At 39.8% G+C, this 14,488-nt stretch overlaps 1 protein-coding gene across 2 annotated transcripts in view; it reads right to left on the reverse strand.

The window, feature by feature from the left end:
* EFNA5 (ephrin A5) overlaps positions 1 to 14,488 on the reverse strand; it is a 269,595-nt gene that overhangs the window by 25,125 nt on the left and 229,982 nt on the right. The gene's annotated exons all lie outside the window — the stretch shown is intronic.

Genomic DNA, 14,488 nt, shown 5'->3' on the forward strand with positions numbered 1-14,488 from the left:
CAGCTGTAATCCTAGGTTATAAACATCCCATGTTCAGTTCCATTGTGAGATTTTTTCAAAGGTTATTCACATGCTTTCTAGGGCCACATTCTTTCAAGTTTTAATCACAGGCTCCTTAAATAGAAGTCATTTGCATCTGCAAACATTCGCCTGGAATAGTATTTAGCAGTATATTCTCTTTGCGCAGAGCTATTTTAAAAGGAAAATAAACCTGAATACGGAATAACAATCAAACACAGGCATAAAAAGATAAATCAGAGGCTTGAGAAACTTCTGTAACCCTTCATGCAATTTCTGAAAAAATGTTTGAAGTTTCTCAATCTTGAAACAGCCCAGAATCATATAGTTTATTTTGGATGATGGATTATAGGAATACTCATACAATCCCAAGCATGATCTAAATCATAGGGACATTTTTCAAGAAATGAAATGAGTTTGAAATAATTTATTATTTTGAAGGGAGGCCAAGTAAGTACACGTGGTTCAAGCTCAGAACGACAGACCATTATCACAACTAATGGCCAAGTTCTCATTAGGTTCGCATTTCTAAATGAATGCTGTGGTCAATAAATCTGTCGCAGAACGGCCACAAATGATTGCTTTAAGGGATTAATAACAAGACTTGTATTTTTATTTTAGGATTCTTTTGGCAGCAATTACTCTAGAATATTATTTCCCCATAATGTTTCTTTTTCTCTATTTAGCTTGACCAAATACAAATTAGAAACATTAAATTATTTCTTAATTGATATGGAACTTGGTGGGAGGGAACTTCATTTCAGGATGCATAATAATATTATTATTATAATAGCTACCATTTATCTACTATTTCTATGCACCAGGCACTGTGCCAGGTTTATTAAATTTAATCCTCAGAACAGTTCTGCAAATCAGGTATTATTATCCTCATTTTAGAGACAAGGAAACTGAGGCTCAGAGGGATAAGGAGCTCGCTGACGACACACACAGCTAGTGGATGGCAGGGCGGATAGTCAAGTCCAAGTCTTTCTGATGCCAAAACTGTACAACCTCAGCTTACAAATCCTACTTTTCTTCATGACAGCCCCACTTCAAATATTTGTTTCATAATTTCCCAGAAGCTCTTATAAGTCCTTCCAAAAAGTCTGGGGCTAGGTTAAAACTCAGTGGAACTTGACAGTGTAATGATAAGCATTCGCAATGGGTTTCAGTAAGAAAAACCAAGTGAGAGTTTTGCTGCAGACACATGCCCTTTGCATATTTCCTAATGCATGTCAAGAAAAAGCCTTTTAATACTGTATGACTGTAACTGATGCACTCCTAAGTACCCACACGCACCACTGCAGGAGGAAACAGGAAACAACACACAGTAACCCAATGTTCCAAAAGAAAACAGAAAATTGGCAGTGTCCTTAGTACACACAGCCTTCGAGAGGAGAGTCCTCTCAGCCTGGCACTGCTGTCTCTGACCTCACGGCATCCCCTGGGATTTGGCAGCTCTTGCCTGCTCCCACCCGTGTGGCGCCTTAGCCTGGGCCCGGAGGAGAAGTAAACTAGCTGATGATGTTGTAGCACAGAAACCAAAATTAACATGTAAAGCAGAAACTCCTCTTATCCAAAACCAAACAGAGGGTTCTATCTGGGGGAGGGGCCCATGTGTGTGTGTATACACACATAGACAGGGTCAACGGGCTTTACGGATGCCTCAGAAAAATAACATGCAGCAGAGTCACTAATTTTTACCTTAAATTCAATAAGGATATGAGGTCATTAATAGGGTGCACTAAGGGTGGCTTTGTATTTTTCTATTTCTTCTTTTTTCTTTCGCAGTGCAGGTATCTGATCTATGACAGCCCTACTCAACAGCTCATGTAGTATTTTTTCTGCATCATCTATTTTTCAAAAAGTCTTCCCCTTCATGGACTGAAGCCAAAGGATCCCATCCACCAGGGAAACAAAGGATTCTGCTCTACTGTGGGCAAATGAAGAGTCCAGGGTGATCCTGGCAGAACCCAAGTCAGATGTTACTCCTCAGCTCAAAGCCCTCCAATGGCTCCCATCTCCCTCAGAGTGAAATCCCGGATCCTTACCGTGGTCCACCAGGACCCCGTCCTCTGATCCATCACACACACTTGCACATGTCCACGGAGCTCTCCCTTGTCCACCCTGTCCCAGCCATGCGGAATGTAGGCACACAACTCTTCTCAGGCCCTTGGGGTTTTTTCTTCCCTCTGCCCAGAAAGCCCTTTTGCCAGACAGACTCATGGCTTGCTTCCTCTACTCTTTTAGGTCCCTCCTCAGGTGTTACCTATTAGAAAGGCCTTTCCTGATCACTCACTTTCTATCACCCCTATATAATTATATAAACATATCATTACATAATATGAAATTACACTGATCACCTTATATATAGATGACCCTCTATAAATATATTTTAATATATTATATATTAAATATATGGGAAATAGTGATTTCCCTACCTTTACGGTCACTATTCTCCTTACTCTGTTTTATTTTTTCATCACAGCATTTACCAACTACCTGACATATTTCATCTTTACTTCTTTGCTTGTTTATCCCCCTCCCCACCCCCTGGCTCGTCATTAGAATGTAGGTTCTATTAAAGCAGAGCTTTTGCCAAGTTTTTTCTCTACTGTATTCACAGAGTCTAAAATATATCTGGTCAGCAATATGCACTCAATTAATATTTGTTGAATGAAGGATGGAAAGAAAGGACAAAATGAAAGACAAGGTCACCCTCAAAAAATGCTTGTCTGCTCACTGACCTACTATAAATGCCCACAAAATCAGGTCTGGAGTAGAAAAAGTAGAATAAAAAAGCCAGTCACTGAGTAGGCATGTCAGCTTCCTGCAGTGTAAGCAGGCCCTTAAGGCTGCTATACATGTGAATAGGTGGCTTATTTTTCAAGAGAGAGTGGGGTTTCTTCCTCCATATTCAATTAAGATGCACTAAAACATATCTGTACAAAGCAAAATGATTTTTAAGTACCTTTGAAAAAGCTTCTACTAATAACCTGATGGATGCTTTTTTCATGGCACTCCTGTGAAGGGTGAGGGCGTGACAACAAAACATCAGCCTAGTATCAAGTCCAAGGAGGAGGGTGGGTCTCCGCTGGTAGCTTGGATTTGGATCAGTGCCGAGTGGCGGCAGCCCTGCTTAGCCTGAACGCGCATAAGGAGGTGACGCGGACCTGGAAGCGAGTCTCATCACCACCATCACAACAGCTAAACTGAGCACTTTTACATCCTTACATCCACCAGCAAGCTCAAGTCGCTGAATCACAAAACTCAAGGTCATGGACCTTGGGGACCAACTAGTTCAGTCGCCTCATTTTACACGTTTAAGAAACTGAGCTTTACTTTTAGCATTTCAGAGAGGCCGGGTAGCCCGCCAAAGTCCATCTTGGTTGGGAGGAGGACACTGAACAGGCTGATCTGGCCCAGGAACATTCATCAGAAGAGAAAAAAGCGTTCACTCAAACTACCTTGGACATAACTAGGGCAAAGCAACCATCCCCAAAGCTCTTACATACAAAGAACCAAATCATCAGGGATTAAATATTTAATGAACTTATAGTATAGCTAGTTCTGCTAAAATTTATGAAATAGTTTAGTTGAACTTTTTATTTGCTGAACATATCCTTCAGAGTGCATGTAAAATCAATGTGTATAATACATTTATGTCCCCTTTATAGAAAAGAGTATAATTTTTACTATTTTGAATAAATGTGGAAGGTTACAGCTACTGCATCTTTGCCTCTGACAGAGAGTTGATCATAGTTCTGATTTATTTTTTCTCAAATATATGGTCAGAGACACAGTCTCAATTAAGATATTACTCCTGGAGGAAAATGGGAGGCACTTTACAACTCTCTGCTTTATGATTCTATTTCCAGAAAGCACGGTGGTGAAAAGTGGGAGCTGTCTGCGATACTAATTTGAAAAACTAATGAAGTTACAGAACTGTTATTTCTCATAAGTAGCCAGCAGCCCCTACTCTCTGCACAGCACAAAACTGTATGAATGTGTGCGCCTGCAGCCCGCGTGACAGCTACACAAACCCGGCCGCGGCCATCCAGCACACACGCCCCTCCCGCTCTGCCACCATCTTACTAAGGAAGAGGTTTATGAAGTTTTCTCTCATTGGGCATCTAGAATTTCATCCCGCTCTCAAAGAAATGTTCCTCCCATTCCTACAGCTGTCTCTTCAAAGTTTTCAACTCCTTCTGCTCCTTGCAACCAATTTGATCCCGAAAAGTCCAGGTAAACTGGATTTTTGGAAATCGAAATCATTTAAAAAATGCTGAAGGGCTATTGAGAAGAATTCCATTTCTGTCAATGGAATGATCACTCTGTAACATTATCTTTTGTAAAATCCTAGTTTTCATATGTCATGCTTGTTTAAAATGATATAGACCTGAGTTTCCTCAAGGGGATAAAGTCAACATTAATTATTTCTTTTGACCTCAATACAGCTCAACACTTCCTCTAGAATAGAAAGCAGAATTTAAAAAATACTTTTCAGGGTATGTCTTAGTTTTTTAAAAAACCTGCACCGATCACACATTCTACAAAGCAGGAATCCTCACTGTCAAAGCCTTGGTGGGCTCTGTGTGAATCCCCTGAACTCTCACAGAGGTACATTGTTATTCTTCATCCATCCATCCTTCCCTTCCCTGTGCCACTATGTTTACAATAAGAAAGAAGATACACAGTCCCTGCCTGCCCTCAGGACCCTACATTTTCGAGAGTATGGTACAAACTTTGAAACTGTCATCAGGGTTCTAAAGGAAGACTTGACAGATGGAGGCTGGAGGCTCTGTATGGGATGGGATGGGTGCTTGCATCAACTCTGAACCAAAGGATCTAATCCAAGGAGCTAAATTCTACATAAAACTTGGGCATAGAGACATTAAAAGCTTCCAAGGGGGCAGGTTCCATTGGGGGCCTTTTGGCCATCTAGGTACTCTTACTAGTCTGAGGGGAGTACCAGACACAAGGCAGTTAAAAAGCATTTACTGAATGCATATTCCATGCTCACCTCGGAGCTGAACTCACGGAGGTAGGCACTGTGCTGCACCTTTCATTTTGGGATCACCGGTGTAGGAAGTGAACCTATATACCTGTATCCTAGAAAAGCTTCCAAAGATATCGAGGATTTGGGGACACTTTCAGCCTAGCAAGCAGAACTTAATGACTCACAGCACCAGGGGCACCTTCCACACAGGTCCCTGGGGGAGAAGGACCCACAAGGGTACAGCAGGGAGGATGCCTGGAGCAGCTACGTTGGCAACATGAGGAAAAGACTTTTCGTAGATGACAAGATTACTACTGTGTACTGGTGAGTGTAAAAGTGGCTAGTTATTCCCTGCAAAAATAGGATTATCAATGTTCAGGACCAACCTTGAAGGCGTATCAGTGAGTGCCTCCCTTCCTCCAGCCCTCAGCTTAGTCATTCCTGAGGTCTTAATATTTTCATCAAAGGACTTGATAAAGGACGTGGGATGGAATTGAGAATATGTTTATAAGTAGAACTATTTGGGTGGGGTAACTAGTCCTCCGAGACAACATGTGAAATGGTCCATAAAGTGGAATGAAATTCAAAAAAAGAGAAAAAACAAACCACAAAACACAGGACAGGAGAGAGGCAGACTAAAAGCACGGGTATTATCTCAGGAGAAACAAAGCCCACAGCGGACTGCGAAGTGAACGTGCATTATACTGGTCTACTTAGCAGATCGAATCAAAGTGTTGTTTTCATGTTTTGGATCCACATTTAAAATAAGACTCCAGAAAAGTGACAAAGGTTATTTTTAAAATTTAAAACAGCTCTCATAGGAACAACCAGAGGAATTTAAGTGGCATAATTCACTACAAACACACGAATCCCTGAAGGAAGAAACAACTAAACTGTATTTGTTGTTCATCTTAAAAGAGGATTCGAGGCAAGGATGTGGATTCCACTACAGAGCAAGGCTGGCTGTGTTAGCTACATACACAGGGCTGGGTGGTAAATGCTATTTAAATGTATCTCACATTTTTCATGACTAGGAGAAGTATATACTTAGTGTATTTTAAAGCTCAATGGTATTTTGTAAATAATGTATCCTTATCCCATGGAAGCCAGGCCCCTCAAGATGCTCCAATGAAAACAAGGTTCCAAAGTGTAATTAGTTTGGTGAACAATACATACTGTATCACTCTTTGGAGAGTTACAATTCATGGTATCAAATTTAAGGCCCTAAGAAGTCTCATAGAGAAAAAAAAATTTTTGTTTAACCCAGAATTTCCCAAACTTAAACTTGATGTCAGAAACTAACATTTGCAAAGAGCAACACAATAAATGGAGAAAACTTAGAGTCAAGAAAATCCAACGGTTGGGTCTTGATGAGATAATTCTAATTGTCTGCTTATTTCTTTGTTCTAGATCCCCAGCACTGCCTTGGTTTATGTCCATCCTGAGGTCTTCAGTTGAAATAATCTCTTTAGTAGGGAAATAATTCTTTTTTAAGTTAGCTAGAATTGATGAGAATTGTTTACAAGTGGAGAACCTCATCTGTGGGGTACTTTGCAAATGGATGAGGGGCATTATCAAATGTTCAGAATTATTATAAGGGTCGCACAGCTGGTGATGAATTTCCAGGAAGCGAGCTGACATAAAAGTGAAATTCAAGGGTGATAGGTAAAAATACAGCTGCTCAAATACAGGCAGGCATTTTGCTTATTTTATCTATAAACAAGAATTTTAAAAATACAGGTCAGGTGACATAAACCTTGGGCTCCTTATTGATTAATCTGTTTCTGACGACAGAAAGAATTATACTACTGTCTTGTGTGTTCACTATATAATTTTACCAAGCAGGTGACAAGCCACGCTCTTCTCAGACGCCTTCAGCTGGAGTGGAATGTACAGTAAAATACAGATTTCCTCAAATGAATTGCCAGAACCATTAATCTTTATCTAAGGACCCATAATAACAGTTTGTTCTCAGTAGCAGGTGGGGGGAGGGAGAGAAAATGTCTTCCAGAAAGCACTTTGGCAGTCAATCTGGTTGATAATAAAACTTGATGAAACATCTGTGATTAATATTAATTCTAATTCTCCCTTTAATGGGTAATTGTGAAAAAGATAATTTATCCCATTTCACTTAGACTACAGCTGAGTTTTTCAATTTAGGAAAAGAACATTTCTCCATATTTTTCAGGTATGAGACGCTATGGGGGAAAAAAACAGGTGCATAAAACCTGCCAGTGGTAAAGCAATTTTCTTGTTAGCCCTGGAAAATATTTTGAATGAATTCAACTGACCACTGCAGACTTGGATGTGATCCAAGGAATGGTTCTCTAAGTGACAGACCAGCATTTCTGCATCTTCACCCCCGCAGAACATTCCAAATGAACCACAGTGAGCTGATTGAATACATTTTGGTCATATTTGATTCTGCAAGGAGTGAGACAAAAATGCCCTTGTGAGTAAATGACAGTCAGCTATTTCTGACCACCAGTGTATTTCAAACTAGTTGATGAGAGGAACTATTTTTGACACATGTAAATGTATAATTTAAAGTGCCCATAAAAACTTGTCATGGTAGCTACCATTAATTTTGACAGAAACTCGGAAAGTAACTAATTGCCTTTCAAATATCAATATTAAGAATACCATTTATTAAACTAGCACATTAATTCGTTTATATATGGAAAACTTGAGGCATGCCTTGAAGCCTCCTGCCCAAATTAACGCACCTCATAAGTGATGAACTCAAGACCCAGGCCTCCTCATTCTCATCTATTTTTCTAAGCTTAATAACATTTTTAAAAGGAACCTATTAAATAATGGTCTTACTTTCTAAGAATCAGGATACAGTTGTGAGTATGGTTAAAAACGTGACTGCTGCTTAACTCAATATATCAGAAGAAAATAGTGATTAAATACATATCACTGTTGACCTTTAATCAAAACCGAATCATGGCCCCATTTAGAGACTCCTTTTTCATCAGACTCTACCTAAACATGACGGGGAAGAAAACATAAACTGACAAGCACCAAAGGTCACAGACAATAGGCACCCACTTCTTCAACGTGCTCTCCCCACCTCTGTTACCTAAGTAGGATATTAGAGGACCTACTCTCACTATTCTTTCCTTCCTCCTCAATAACATATTTTCCTTCTAAATTCTTGGTCCAAAATGAATATTTCTTATCATTTATACCTTTGCCTGCTTCCTCTCTATTTTTATGTGGCTTTCTGATTCTTATCCTCACTTAACACAGTTTACCACTTTGTAAAGGGAAATCATTTCATAACAAAATTTTTTTTTACAATTGTGTAAGAAACACAAAAAAACCCAAAGGGTTACCTGGTTTTTGTCTGCATCGGCCTGGTGAAATTCTATCTTACGTATGGATGAAGCCAATGAGACAGTTTGCTTTGTGAGGCAGAAGGAAAAGTTTGTTACGACCCTGGTGAGTGAGCTGATTCCTAGAATCTTACTTTATCTGAGTCTTTATCTCAGACTAGGACTAGTGTGTTCCTTGTCTGATCAGAGTTTAAAACCAGCACTCACATGACGAAGCCTGCCTTTGCTCAGCCCCGATGCCGCTGCTCTATGCCACTCACCCAAATCTTCCTGTACCCACTGCTTCTATGTCTTGAATTCAGACCCATCGACTCCCACTCTAAGCCCATGTTCCCAGAGTGTGGTACGAATATCACCTGCAAAGGAAACTTACGGAGAGCCTGTTAAAAATGAAGTACCCTACCACAACTTAATACAATTTAATGAGTTAGACTTTCTGGAAGTGGGTTCCAAGAATCTGCGTTTTCACCCACTTATGCAGATGGGTGACTACAGTCAAGACAGTGTCAAGCCCTGGGATCTGAATCAGCACTTCCCACCTTGAGTGTCTTCCTCTTGAAGCAATCTTTTCTCGCTCTCTTTTAATGGACAATGTCGGTCTTATGACTTATTTATTTTTTGCTACTATTTTCATGAATGTATTTTTCTCCCACGGGACTGTGAGCTCCTGGAGGACAAAGACTGCATCGAGTACTTTCTATTGGCATCTACAGTGTCTGCTACATCGACCTGGTGGGTAAACGCCGCTCGGTGAGTACTGAAGGGCTGACTGTTGAGAAACTAATACAGAATACTGAAATGGAGCCTGCTATAGCCACTGTAGATTTTCTACAAATTTAATGACATACAAGTACTGACAGCCCAAGTAAACTTTAACAAATGGATTTGTAAAGCATTTTTAATATAAATATTTTAGGAAATATCTATAATAAATCTTCTAAAACGGACTTTAATAATGAACCCACACATCATATCAAGAGGCCAGAAATTCAGCTATTTGATTAAATTAATAATCCAGCAAATGTTATTGATTTAGCAATTCCACTTAATAAAAACATCATAGAAGCCTGTGCAAGGAAAAAAAAAATAAAACTGCAGCTATGGCAAGGAAGCTGAAGGGAACACAGAAACAATAAAAATTCAAGCAAAGGGTATGCATATCTCTGAGACGAGAATAATTTCTTCCTAAGAACCACTACTATTTATGGAATAAGCTTCCAAACATTACTTGCCACACATGGAAAAGAGCTAAGGGCATGCACATTAGAGTCATGAGGCCTTTGCTCAGCTCTGGCTCCATGACCCATGGAGAGTGTGCTTTCAGACAAGTCATCTGACCTGTCTGTGCTTCAGTTTCCTCATCTGTAAAATGGGAGCAATAATGGTGCCTAACATATAGTTGAGATAAGGTATGGATGAGACAACATATGTACACGTGGAAAATGACTGCACACTCACTATCTGTGAGCTATAGTTACGTAGCCTGCCTGCTTGTAGGCCTACACCAGTGATTTCAATGCAGTCATATGGTAAGGCCCAAATGAGTTTCCCCTTCAGAAACATACTCCTCCCTCCTACTGCCTACTGGGTAAGTTCCACATTCTTCAGACCAGACGTACCAGCCCTCCATAATCTAGCCCAATCTATCCAGTTTTATTTTCCAAATACTTTCCATTCCAGTCACATCTGCCTTTTCATTGATCCCAGAGTCTCTGCTGTTCTGATTCCCTTATCAGCGGAGGGAGGCGGGTGAGAGGAAATCCCATGAGCTGCGTGCAGCTTGCTCTCTGGAGGACCACCCGGTGGTCGCCCCAGCCCCGGCATCGCCCCCGTGAACCAGCGCCAGGACCCCCGTGTGAGTGTGGGCGCTGCCCACGGCTGCTGCGATTCCTCAGCCTGGTTCTGAGGATTTCAAATGTTCGCAGTTCTCTGAGCGGCCCTTCTTGTGGAATCTCTACTCCTCTTTCTCGAATTTGCAAAAATGTGTAATAACCAAGTCTGTGAAAAACTGGTGGATTTTAAATAACCACAATGGCAACAGCAAGTACAACTAATAACGAAAAAACCAACTGCAGCGGCTGTGCTGCTTCGGGACAAGGCAAGGCAACAGGGAACCGCCAACGCGTCGCGTTAACCAGCTGCGATGTTGAGACAGTCGGCCACGAGGCTCTGCATAATATCCTCCAAGGTCCACACCGTGCTATTGATTCTGTTCATCAGATTTAAACCTCCGAAAAATGACTCAGGGTACCAAAGAGATGCATACTTTCAATAGTCTTGCTAATCATTAAATGTCTTCATCACAATTGAAGTGGGGAGAGCCAAAGACACATTTTATTATGTCGTCATGTGCCGACCCCACAACCAATCAATAGTGCTCTGCTTTGCTTTCAAACTCCACACACCTCCTCGTCTGTGAATCTCAAGGATAAGCTGACGTGAAACATTCTTCTATACCTCGCATCAGCCCTCTGTAGAGCAGGGTCCGCCTTTAGATCCAGAATGTACGCAGGACTTACATAAACATTTGCCAAGGGAGCTTGAAATCTGTCTCCTTTTAACTCCTTTAAAATATTTATTATGATGTAAGTGAAAAAAGAGCACAGACTTGGAGTCAAACTGCATGGGTTCAAATACTGACTCCAGCGCTAACTATGATCTCAGGCAAGTTACTTAACCCCTCTCAGCCTCAGTTTCTTCATCTACACAATGGGGATAATAAGAGTACCTACCTCACAGATGAGGATTTAACGAGTTCAAACAAATATAGTGCTCGATACGGTGCCTGGCGCACAGTGAACCTGCAGTAAATGCTAACTCACTACCATTTTGATTGTCACAAGTGACAGGGGAGCAGTTATCAGTCATGAAGGAGTAAGCCTTTAGCAAAAGGCTACTTTTACAATAATAATTACTTTTTTTTTCATTTAAATATCTGCAATATTCATTACATGGTCTCAAAAGTGACTGAGCTGAACTTCCCCTTGGTGTACACAGCAAGACCTTTAAGCAATCTATTAAGAGTTTTTAAAAATTACCTATTCATATTTTTCGCCTCTATTTCTCTCCTTGTTTAGATTTCTGCCTTAACAATGAGGCCTACAATAGAGCAAGAAGTTCTGAAATCAAGGTTGGGGACCCACTGAAACTGTGAAAGCAAAACATACAGGAAACCTCATCAATTCAGATTTTGATCAGACCCTGTGATAATGTACATAAAAAGTTAACTTTGAAACATTTTTGTTAAAAAAAAAATCAGAAAAAGCAATTTTACATTAGGAACCAGATATCGACTAAAAAATGGGTATGTTTAAGTTAAAAACAAGATATATTCTTTCTTAATGATTCAGAGACGGTATTTATTTTTAAAGACCCGAGGGCAAAAGGGAGTGCTAACTATAAACTAAAACTTATCTAATGTTAACGTAGATCAAGCTAGAGGGAAATACGTGCATCTCTGAAAACAGTAAAATGAAAAGATATTATAATTCTAATTTCTAACAATAACAGACTGGCTAGCTATTCTCCAATTCATGATATTTTACTTTGGGGGCTCAGAATGAATTAGTATTTTGTAAAGCTTTAAATTTTAAAACTGAACCTGGATATAGCCCATATGTTAAGGTTCTGTTCCTAACGTGGATTTTCTACAAACTCCCTAAAAATATTTGAAGGAAAAGAAGCTTGTTGCCTAAGTCCACATATTTCCCCTGTTAGAGGGAGGTGAACCACATCCCCAGAAACCATATTTCAAGCCCACAGGAAACTCATGAACTAAAATAATGAATGATAATGCCTCATTCTCTGCATTAATATTAAAGAAAAGAGAAAATAGAAAACTTTATAGCCACTATCAGCTCTCTGGACCATAAATCTCAAGTTTTGAGAATTGCTTCCCAAAAGGGTAGGGAGCGGGGATGAGTTGTGAGAGAGCTTTGGAGCCTAGAGATATTTTTTAGCAAGCCAGCAAAGCAGTGACACAAATTTCTACATATCTCTGGCTGTGAAAAGTCTCATTTGTGGTGATTTATATTTCCTCATAAAGAACTCTGTAGATAATATAAGCCTGCTGTGAGGCTGTCTGACAACTTTCAAACCAAGAGTTACACGACCATTCTGTTAAAATGGAGCACGAAGAGATGAGTGGGAAAATCTGCAGAAACGGTATTTTTTTTCTGATAAAAGGCCAAAATACTATTCTTCCCGCATGCAGTGTTGAGAGGGTCACCTTTCACTCTGTGTGCACGTCTCACAGAAAATATTTTGGTAATCTATATGAGGAAATTCTGTTTTTTTCCCTCAAGATTGACTATGCGTTTGGTGTGTGCATGCTTGTGTAATTTACAATAAATGACACTTAGACATCATCATGCTGGAGTTCAGTTGCCCTAATAAGTTACTAAGGGAAACACAGAGAATAGCATGCTGACAACCTGAAGTCAATGAAGTATAAACACTGTTATTCCAAGTGTCACTGGCATGTTATTTCCATTTCTCCTGGCATCTGCTCTATGTAACACTGCACATACACCCGATGCAGCAGCTCATTAAACTGTTTTCAGTTAACTCTGAAACCAAATTAGTACATTACATGTTTATAAGGCTGAGAATTACTGCTTCCCTGTGAAATTACACAATTAATCAGGTGTGTCATTTCTCCCGGAGATGCGGCCACTTTTGACGTTTAGGGATAAAAAGAACAATCCTTTCATTCCTTTCCATTTCAGCATTTAATCTCAGTGGCGTTACAAGGAAGCGAAAGGGGACATAATTCCTTCCTCCCCCTCAGGAGGTCAGAACTCTACATGTCCCCTCAATCTCGTAACAGAATTTTCAATTCCTAAAAGGAACACAAATAAAAATTATTTTGTTTTTGAACTTCTATCTGAGTGTCACAGCCTTTGAAAAATTCGATCAGTGGGCAGAGTAGCCTTCAGTTTCTTACGGCTGATACCGTGAATTGCCATCAAGCCCCAATTATTCAACAGCTTTTAAGGCTCCCTTTGCGAACTTTAAGAATGCTCCCAAAGTCAAAATCTATTAAGCAGTGATGTTTGCCCCAGTTTCCTTTTTCAGAACCCCAGCATTAATTTATCTGATTCTTTTCAACCGTACCTCATCCTTTAGTTCAGTCATTTACTAGGGCATACATTTCTTTTAAAATTCTGCCACTTGATCAAACGATACTGTCAAAAATTTTAAAAATAATAAGGTGTTTTTAAATACCCTTTGCTCCTATTAATTGCCTCCTCCACCTTTGATTTTACTCAGACTATCTGAACCATGCTGGCTGAAGCATCCTCACTGCAGCCGTGCCTGAGCAGACACTGAGCATATTGTTCAGAAGGCTAACAGGGTACCCGGCAATAAACAACAGTTTTCATATGAGAAACTTACAATTAACACAGAAAAATATCCTGAAGTCCCTAAACATCCCCTTTATTTAACTTTCATTTAAGAGCCCTTGAAATCCATTCAAGCTTTCCTAAAAGATGGCTAGGGACAACCTGAAACAGACACAATTCTCTCAACTCATTCTTTAAATAAAAAGATGCATTCCTGCAGGTTCACTAAAGACCACTGGAAGTACACAAAGGGAAGAGAATGACTATTTTCAGAGAGAAGTCTGATAAAATCCCAAACTTCTAGTGTCTAAGTGGAGAAAACCTGTTTCATTGTATGTTCAAAATTTTTCACAACATTTTAAGAAACCCCTATATTTTAGAAACTGAGACACACTCTGTATCTATATCTGAGCAATCACTATGTGATGTCTGTGTCCTACTCATTCTTTTCTACTCTAGAAAATACTCAAACTTGTCAATTTCCTAACACTGCCCTTAAACTCCCTTCTCTCTTAATATAAGCATGCCTCACAAAATACCATGCTCCGAGTCTACATACCTACAAAAAATGCAGGAGGTGAATTAATATTTGACCACCGTCCTGGAAATTTCCATTATAAACCCCTTGAATCTCAGCTGAAGTATGTGCTAGCACATTTAATGCTAAAATAGGACTCCGGGAATCAAAAACATTTGTCCATAATAAAAGCAAAATGCACAGACACATTGAAGCAAATATTGAGTTGTTCATTTTAAGAAAGTACATTGCACTTACAGGTCACCTC

The sequence above is a fragment of the Camelus bactrianus genome, chromosome 3, assembly GCF_048773025.1.
Source record: "Camelus bactrianus isolate YW-2024 breed Bactrian camel chromosome 3, ASM4877302v1, whole genome shotgun sequence".
NCBI lineage: Eukaryota > Metazoa > Chordata > Mammalia > Artiodactyla > Camelidae > Camelus > Camelus bactrianus.